The sequence below is a fragment of the Vicugna pacos genome, chromosome 30, assembly GCF_048564905.1.
Source record: "Vicugna pacos chromosome 30, VicPac4, whole genome shotgun sequence".
Classification (NCBI taxonomy): domain Eukaryota; kingdom Metazoa; phylum Chordata; class Mammalia; order Artiodactyla; family Camelidae; genus Vicugna; species Vicugna pacos.
The window spans coordinates 13,183,411-13,191,821 of record NC_133016.1 but is presented as its reverse complement, the minus strand read 5'-3'; the positions used below and the strand labels follow the sequence as shown (position 1 = coordinate 13,191,821).

Genomic DNA, 8,411 nt, shown 5'->3' with positions numbered 1-8,411 from the left:
ACAAACATTTGACAAATTAAGTGAAATGAGGTAAGCAGGGTCACACAGCCCCCACACCTGGCCTCCAGTCACGGATCACACTGCACCTGCTCCTCCATTTAGAGGTTGCTTGTCCCCGTGAGTATGGGGACCACACTTCCTACACTGTACGGTTGAGTCAAGATCTTAAATGGTCTCACTCTTCCCAAAGTACACTTGTTTGAGTTTTCAAGAATGTAATGATTTTTTTTTAATTTCAAAAAAATAGTAGCTGTTTACAGAACAGAAATATTTGTTGCCAGTGGGGTCCAGATTCCCCTCCCACTGGTTCTCCTTCAGAACTTCCATTATATTATTACTTCTTTAAGTGCAGGAAAAGCAAGCTCATGAATAGCCTGGTCTTCGTACAGGAACTATTTACTCATTCACACCAAGACGTGTCTTTGCCCCAGTTACAAAGAGCCAGGATGGACAATGTCGTAGGGGTTTCCTTAGCCGCTGACAACTTCCTGTTTCCCGTTGCTGGGCTTCTCCCCAGCTTCCCACACTGTATTCATTTTCTCCCTGCTGTCTGTGGGCAGTGTTCCTTCATACACACATCTCTGGGCTCTGATACAGTGTAAGGTGCTGCTCTAAGCTCTGGTCCACCGAGTTCATCTCTGAGCAGGCTGAGTTCAAGGACGGTGGGCGGGAGGCTGGGCCTGGGGATTGTGACTGCGATAAACTAAGGGTCTCTGGTACCTGGGCTGTTGCTGAGACCATGAAGTGCTGCATGGATTCTGGAGCATTCTGTTGTTGTTGGTACCGAGTGCAGGACTTCAGGTAGGGGAGCTCTGAGGGGGCTGTATGTCTGGGTGACAATATCACCATCCATTAGAGAAGAACCAGCCCTACCAAGGAATCTAAAAGAAAGTGAGAATCAGACAAACCCAGTGCTGGAGGGCTGGAGACCTCTCCACATTGGGATGCTCTGGATGGGCACACTGTGGTACTCATCCTCCAGCGTGAACTTCTAGAGGGCAGGTGCTGCCTTGTCCTGGGGGATAAGCTCCATGAGCTGTTGGGGAAGGAGGGCAGCACTGAATGTAGTCCCTCTACTGCGTAGATGTGGAGACAAACTTTCACGGTGTAGACTGCGTACAAGTGGTGTTGAGTCAGACTTGCCTAGGCCCTACTCCTCGCTGTGTGACCTTGAGCTAGCTCCTTTATTTCTCTGAGCCTCCTTCCTTATCTGTAAAATACTACCTACTGTGCAGGATGGTTGCAGCTACTATTTTATTTTTTGAGACATAGTCATTGACATTATAACATAACACCATTGTATTAGTTCCAGGTGTACAACATAATGATTCAGTATTGCATATATTGTGAAATGATGGCCAAATAAGTCTGGTTAACATCCATCACCACGCATAGTTACAATTTTCTTTCTTGTGATGAGAACTTTTAAGATCTGTTCTCAACTTTAAAATATACAATACAGTGTTATTAACTATGGTCACCAATTTTATCCCCAGGACTTACTTTAGAACTGGAAGTTGGTACCTTTGACCACCTTCATCCATTGCTACTATTATTTTCTACCAAAAACACTCACTACATCCCCTATGGATAGAGTCTTTATTTGATACTGAGATAAATAAAAAAGATTTACCAAAAAAAAAAAAAAGACAGAGTGAATCTCCTTTTACTCTGCATCTTATCTGGAAGTCCATAATGGAATATGAAGATAATTAACATTAATTATGACCCTGAGAGTACCTTCTGAATTGTCAATGCAAAAGGTATTTGTTATAGAGTATGAATTGGTTATGAATTTCTCTTGAATTCTCATTTTTAGAAAATTAAGAATCCAAGTACTTTACATGAAGTCTTTCTGCTTATCTGAATATTTAATGAACCAGAAAGTCAAGTTTTGGAACTGTGTTGAAGAATTCATGGTCGCAGATGTGGTCTCATGTTCTACATCACTGAAAAATGGGAGTGAAGGCAAGAAATGTAATCAGAGCAAGGATTTGGATCACTTCCCTGGAAGGCTCAGGAAACGTGTGTGTTGTATCTTGTGGCTGACAGGTTGTGTGTGTGTGTTTCTTAAAGGATTGAGGAGACATTGATAAAATCCCTTTAAAAGGAACTTACAGAGGCCAAAATGAAACATTTTAGAAGTAATGTTGAAAGCTCATAAATTTCGGGCTTAAAGGGGGCAAAGTACATTTGATTTTTATTTTTTACAGAACTGTGATAATGACACTATACATTATATAGTATTTTTCATTGTACTACCTCAAAGCACACTTTACAGTCATGAGCTCATTAATGTTAAAACGACCCCTACATGACATGATTATTGTAATCTGTGTTTCCTGCAGGAGAATGGATAGAAGAGTTATTACATGATACGTGTATTTAAGTAGGAGCCAAGAGTCCTGGATATTACTCTTCAATTTTTAACTAATCATCGGAACATTGTTTGGGTAAAAAAAACTCTTGAATAACCTTTATGGACCAATTATTTATTTCAGAACAGTTTGGTCATAAAAAAGAATTCTAGCGTTTCCTTCCCTTTATTAAAAACGGTTGTCATGGAAATATTTCAGTTCCCTGTGTCCTCCAGTAGCCTCCATCTGAACAGGTCATAAACAAGCAGATTGACCGAGGTCCAGCCAAGTCTTTTACGATGGAAGCCAGGTTTGTAACAGGTTACGTTAAAAAGCTTTCCAAAGTCCATTTTCCAGGATAAGGAGATAATAAAAGAAATGATCGAGGCTCAGCTATGCTCTGTAACTGTGGCTTCTCATCCTAATTGGCTTAGCCCTGTCCCTTTTTTCTACACCAAAAAACACTAAATCCATTACTCTTTCCCATGCAGAAGTCTTATTTTATTGTTTTTTTATTTTGATCGGCTAATTAAAATAAAGTTCTGTTTACTAGAAGTCCCACGGCGTTCCTCGGAGACGACTCACCCCGAATGGATGATATTTTCCAGGCAGCTCAGTTTTGGTTGTTGCTTTTTAATCAAATGATTTCATTAACTAATACGGTCATTCATTTCATCCTGGCTGGGGAATCTGACTACTATATGATTTTATATTCACAACAGAAACATTCCCCTTACTTGCCTCAGTATAGGAGTGATGCATCACATTCCATGAGTTTGTTTAAACACAGTGAGTGTGAGAGCAATCAGAAAATTCAGCTCAGAGCAGGAATGCTTTATATTCTGAGTAGGCAAGAAGAGGGACATTGAAGGTGCTATCTTTTTTTTTTATCAGAACTATAGTTGATTTACAATGTTGTGTTAGTTTCTGGTGTATAGCATAGTGGTTCAATTATACATATATATTCTTTTTTGTATTCTTTTTCATTATAGGTTATTACAAGCTATTGAATATAGTTTCCTGTGCTACACAGTAGGACCTTGTTGTTTATCTGTTCTGTATATAGTAGTTTGTATCTGCTAATCCCAAACTCCTAATTTATCCCTCCCCTGGCCTTTCCTCTCTGGTAACCATAAATTTGTTATCTATGTCTGTCAGCCTGTTTCTGTCTTGTAAATAAGTTCATTTGTGTCCTTTTTTCTAGATCCCACATGTAAGTGGTATCATATGATATTTGTCTTTATCTGACTTATGAAGGTGCTGTCTTAATTCATGCCTGGGCCCTTGATTCCTGCACCTTGTTTTATTTTGTTCTGATACAGTTTTCCTCCTGGATCCTGAGCTCTCTTTGGTATATCTCTTTTTGCCAAACTGGAGAAAACAAGAAATGAAGTTTGTTTTGAGATTTTCACAATCATCCTGGAACTGGATGGCATGGGGGTGGGAGTGGGGTAAGCGTGGAAACCCCAAAATGAGCTTTTAAGACTATGAATCTAGGAAATGCATCAGCCTGCTACCTATATCTTCACACTTGTTCATGTGCAAAGAAACAATACACACACCTGCAGGCACACACGTATGCGTGTGCACAGGGCCAGTTCAGAGGACCTGGAGCAAAATACGAAAAGGGTTGTGTTTATGCTTTAAGAGAAAGACAAGGATGGTTTGTCTAGACTTGCAGCATTCATAATAACATGATAAATCATTCATACAATGTCCTTTCTAATGCTGGAGCTGAAAGGCAAGAACAAATAGCTCGTCACACTAGGTCAGATCACTGACAACCCAGCCAGAATCCTGCCAGTGGCTTGAGGGGGCCATGTCGTGGAACACTGAAATTGTCGTGGGTGAGTGGGAGGAAGGTGACAGGTTCAATCTAGGACACACTGAATTCGAGACATCCAGGAGGAGTTATGTGGTAAGTTGGGTATGTCCACTCACTCAGGTGAAAGGCTTGGGACAGAGATGTATTTTTTCAGAGTTTTTGGTGATGAGATAATAATTAAAAGCAGAGGAGAGAATAAGATCACAGGAGACATAATAGGGCCTGGCACTGAGTCCCTTGGGAACACTTTGGCCAGCTGAGAAAGAGCCCATGATGGAAACTCAATAGGAGACACCAGGGAGGGAAGGGAGACTGGGAGGGTGTGGCACCCATGAATCCTGGAAACACAACAGAAGGTTTCCAGCGGGAAAAAGAGACCTCTGGCAGATGCCATCAAGAGAACAAGTGAAATAAGGACAAAAAACTCTCCACGGCTGAAGTGGCATGTGCATCTCTGTTGATGTTAAGGAAGAACAATTGAGTGTTGAGGATGGGAACCAGACTGGAGGGACAAAGAAACGAACGGCTGGGAGGACGGGAAGGCAGCACGTGTGGACATTTGATGAAGGAGGGAAGGCTGGAGATAAGGTGATAATTGGAAGGGGATGTGGAGTCCAGAGGAGCCCATTTCTGTCTTTCTTTAGGTTGGGAGAGAAATTAGATGCTGATGGAAAGGATTCAACAGGTGAAAGAGGGGAGGGGCTGGGGTCCAGGCCCCTTGGGATGACTGATCCCTAGTAAGGGAATGGACCCTTATCCATGTAGGAGTTGGATGCAGCTGTGATCGAGGAGGTGTTTCTAGGTGTGGTAGTGGGGGGTCTGTTTAATGGTTTCTGTTTTCTCCAGGAACCAGGAATCAAAGCTGTCCACTGAGAGAGAGGGAGTAGAAGGGACATCAGAAACACGAGGGCACAGTTGAGTTGGTGACTATGAATTCACTGTGGGCAGAAACTGCTGTATTTTCTTCGATGATTTTCAGCTTCCCAGGTTCAGGCTTGGATAAAACAGAAACAGCAGAAGACAGGGAAATACAATTTGGGAGTAACTGCAAGAAAGGGACTGAAAATGAGAGACTGAGTTTTAAGCTAGACAGTGAGGGTGGTGGACTACCAAGAGGTCTTAGAGCTAGAAGACAGCAGTGAGGATAACGGTCTTGATGATGACAAAGGACAGGTGAGACTTGAAATTGGGGCGTGAGAGTTTGTGCTCAGAGTCAGTATTTAAACCATCAATTTTTGAGGTCGGAGCAGTCCGGGGTTGAGAATGTCTAAGATGTAGGCAAGAGGAGAAGGCTATTAGAAATGAGCAGGTCCAGGACCTGAGAAGCCGGGAAGTTGGGTGAACATTTTTGAATGTGTTCATTATATCCTAGGTGGATTATAGCCCAGGAATTGAGGTAGACGGACTAATGGTGCATCAGGCACCGAAGTCTCCACCCAGCACAGGCATGTGGAGGGAGGGGGGTCGGGGGACGGCAGCAACAAGAATGAAGAGGGGTAGGATGCCACAAGCCTCAAAGAAGTACTTTACAGGATTAAACTTTAATGATAAACTAAAAAATACAACGGAATGGACTTTTAATGTGCTGCAGTTTTAACCAAGGGTAGCCAATGCTATAAAATAACAGAAGATTTCTGATTTTTTTTTACAAAGAATTCGAGTTTACATGATTGTGAGAAACTTCTGTTATTGTAAGAGCACAGGGGATTTGTTTGTGTTATAATAATTGGAGATGAGGCTTTTTGCGGAGCAGATCCAGGGGACTGTGCAGAGTGAGTGGCCATTAGCTAGCAGGGCTTCCTGAAATTATCTACCAGAAGGTAACAAGGCCACTTCCCCAGGCTTTGCTTCAACCACGGGAAGCAGAAGATTTCTTTACCTGTGGTCCGAAGATATTTGGTTTTAGGAGAAAGGAAAAGAGAGGAAGAGAAATTGTTTTTGTGGAATTCCGTGAGAGTAGTTAATAAGAGTGGTCTTAGAAGGCATCCTGCTGAAACAGATGGGGAGGTGCGAGCTAATCTGAGTCTCTCGGCCATCACAGCCTTCAGATGCCCAGAAATTTTGCTTTCACTTGGATGCTCTGCCGGTCTCTGTAAATGCTAAGATTGGGCAGGCAGCCAGCGTGTACAAGGCTCGCTGCTCGTCCCAAAGTGCTTCTGAGGTCATTAGCCTCCTTTCAATCAGTAACACCCGGCCTTTCCTCGCAGATCGCCATTACGGCTGGCCCCAGAGGAGTCCAGAGGCATCCACGCTGCCTGGGAGCAAAGGGAGAGTTCTCTGGGCGTGAAACATGACACCAAAGCTGTTTTGTCCTAGCACAGGACGCGAGTCCTGGTGATTTTATTTCCCTTTTACAGTCCGGAATTCAATTTCTAAACTCCTGCTTTGTTTCCAGGTGACAGACTTCAAATTCCCTGAAAAATCTAGTAGGTGAAGTGGAGAAACCAGAAGCAGACCATGACACAACTCGAACATGGATTCAATAAAGTGCTCTGAGTTTTGGGATAGGAAGTTTGACAAAATGCTTACAGCTACGTCCATCTGATACCCCAGAGAAGAGGGCTTCCAATAGCTACATCTCACATATTTCATAGAATTCTGAAATCTGGACAAACTCTGAGACTGTCTCTTCCCATCATCTCATTCTTAAAGGACTGAAACTGCATGGGCATCTTTTGTCCTTGTGTGTTCAATAGCCCCATTTCATTTGGGGTCCTTGCCGTTCTCATGCCATGTGGTTCTGGGGGTGCTGGCAACTTCTCCACTCAGTCCTCCCCTCCCCCTTGCCTTGGGGTGGGGCAGTGACCCAGGCTGGACCTACCTTGGTTTGACAGAATAGCCTGGGCTGCAAGCAGTCTTCTCACCTATTGTACAGCAAGAACCAGGCTGCAGAATGAAGCCAAACACAGGCAGGCAGAGCCAAGTGCCAGAACCCTGGTGATATTGTCTGTGTTTCTGGATTCAGGCATGTTTTCCTATTTGTATCCAAATGGTAGCCCAGGAGAAACATGATTCTGCACTTTGCTTCCTTTTTCTTTTAATGAGACAATATATCTTTGAGATACTCCGTATCGGTACAGAGAGAGCATGCTCATTTATTTTTACAACTTCCTAGTTCTTCATTGTGTGGATGGATCAGCAGCTGATTCAACCACTTCTCTATTGATGGACATCTGGGGTTACTTCCAACCTTCTGATATTTCGAATGCACGTCACTTCATATTTCGCTAGTGATGTTAGTCTTAGAAGTCGGATTACTGAATTACTGCACCAGTGTGATTTTTGCCAGATATGGACACATTCTTCCCCACAGGGATTATTTTGCATTCTCACCAGCAATATGGGAAAGTCTTTGTTCCCCACAATTTTGCCCACAGGGTATGTGGTCAAAACTTTGACTTTTTTTCTCTCTGGTATTTTAATCTTGTTCTCTTAAATCTTGCCCTCCTTGGCAAGGCAAAGCAGTATCTCACCAGCATCCACAACATTGATTTAATAAGACTGAAACACTCACTGGGGTATGCTCTAGAGATGCTGGGGACAGAACCTAGAGTAGGGGGAAGAGTCGTCTGTGTTTGGGATCAAATTATGACATAATCAGTGGCATTGAAAGGATAGCCCATAACACTGGAAGGAAGCAGGAGTGGAGGTGGGGGGAGTGTGGCAGTGAGCACCATGGAGGTTGTATTTGGAGGTGAGAGATGGGAAAAATTATACAGAAAATCTATCATGTTTGTTCCCTGCTGTTGTGTGAGTTGGTTTGGTTTATCCCCAGCACTAACTCATAGAGCGTGAAGCCACTATTAATTAAAGAGGATTTCCAGCCTGTGAAATCATCCTTCTCTTTCCCAGTCTTTTGGGAACTGTGTAATCCCAGAGCCCCCTCCTCCATGTCATCCCGTCTCCAGCACACAGGTGAAAGTTTTTGTAACATTGTTTGGGAAATCTTACAACTGTTAGTTGTCTAATAACCTTGCCTCAATCTTCCCCTTTTTAAATACAGATAGTAAAACTAGAGAAAGTCATCTTAGAAGCACACGTTCAAAATTTTATTAGTGAAGTAAAGGACTTCAAAAAAGGAAAGACACATTTCACCTTCTAAATTAAGCAGAGAGTTTTCAGGTCACTTAGATTATTGTTTTAAAAACGATCAATAAACTTGTCAAAATTGTTAATTAAAGCAGCTGTTTCATTGCTTCTATCACAGAGTCGAAGGGCATAATTTATCT

The 8,411-nt window shown here is 42.7% G+C and overlaps 1 long non-coding RNA gene across 1 annotated transcript; it reads left to right on the top strand.

Moving 5' to 3' along the window:
• Positions 1–2,587: 2,587 nt before the first annotated feature.
• On the top strand, positions 2,588–6,853 carry LOC140690460 (uncharacterized). The gene is made up of 2 exons (XR_012065738.1): positions 2,588–2,667; positions 6,578–6,853. It is a non-coding gene; the product is annotated as an uncharacterized lncRNA (long non-coding RNA).
• Positions 6,854–8,411: the final 1,558 nt, after the last annotated feature.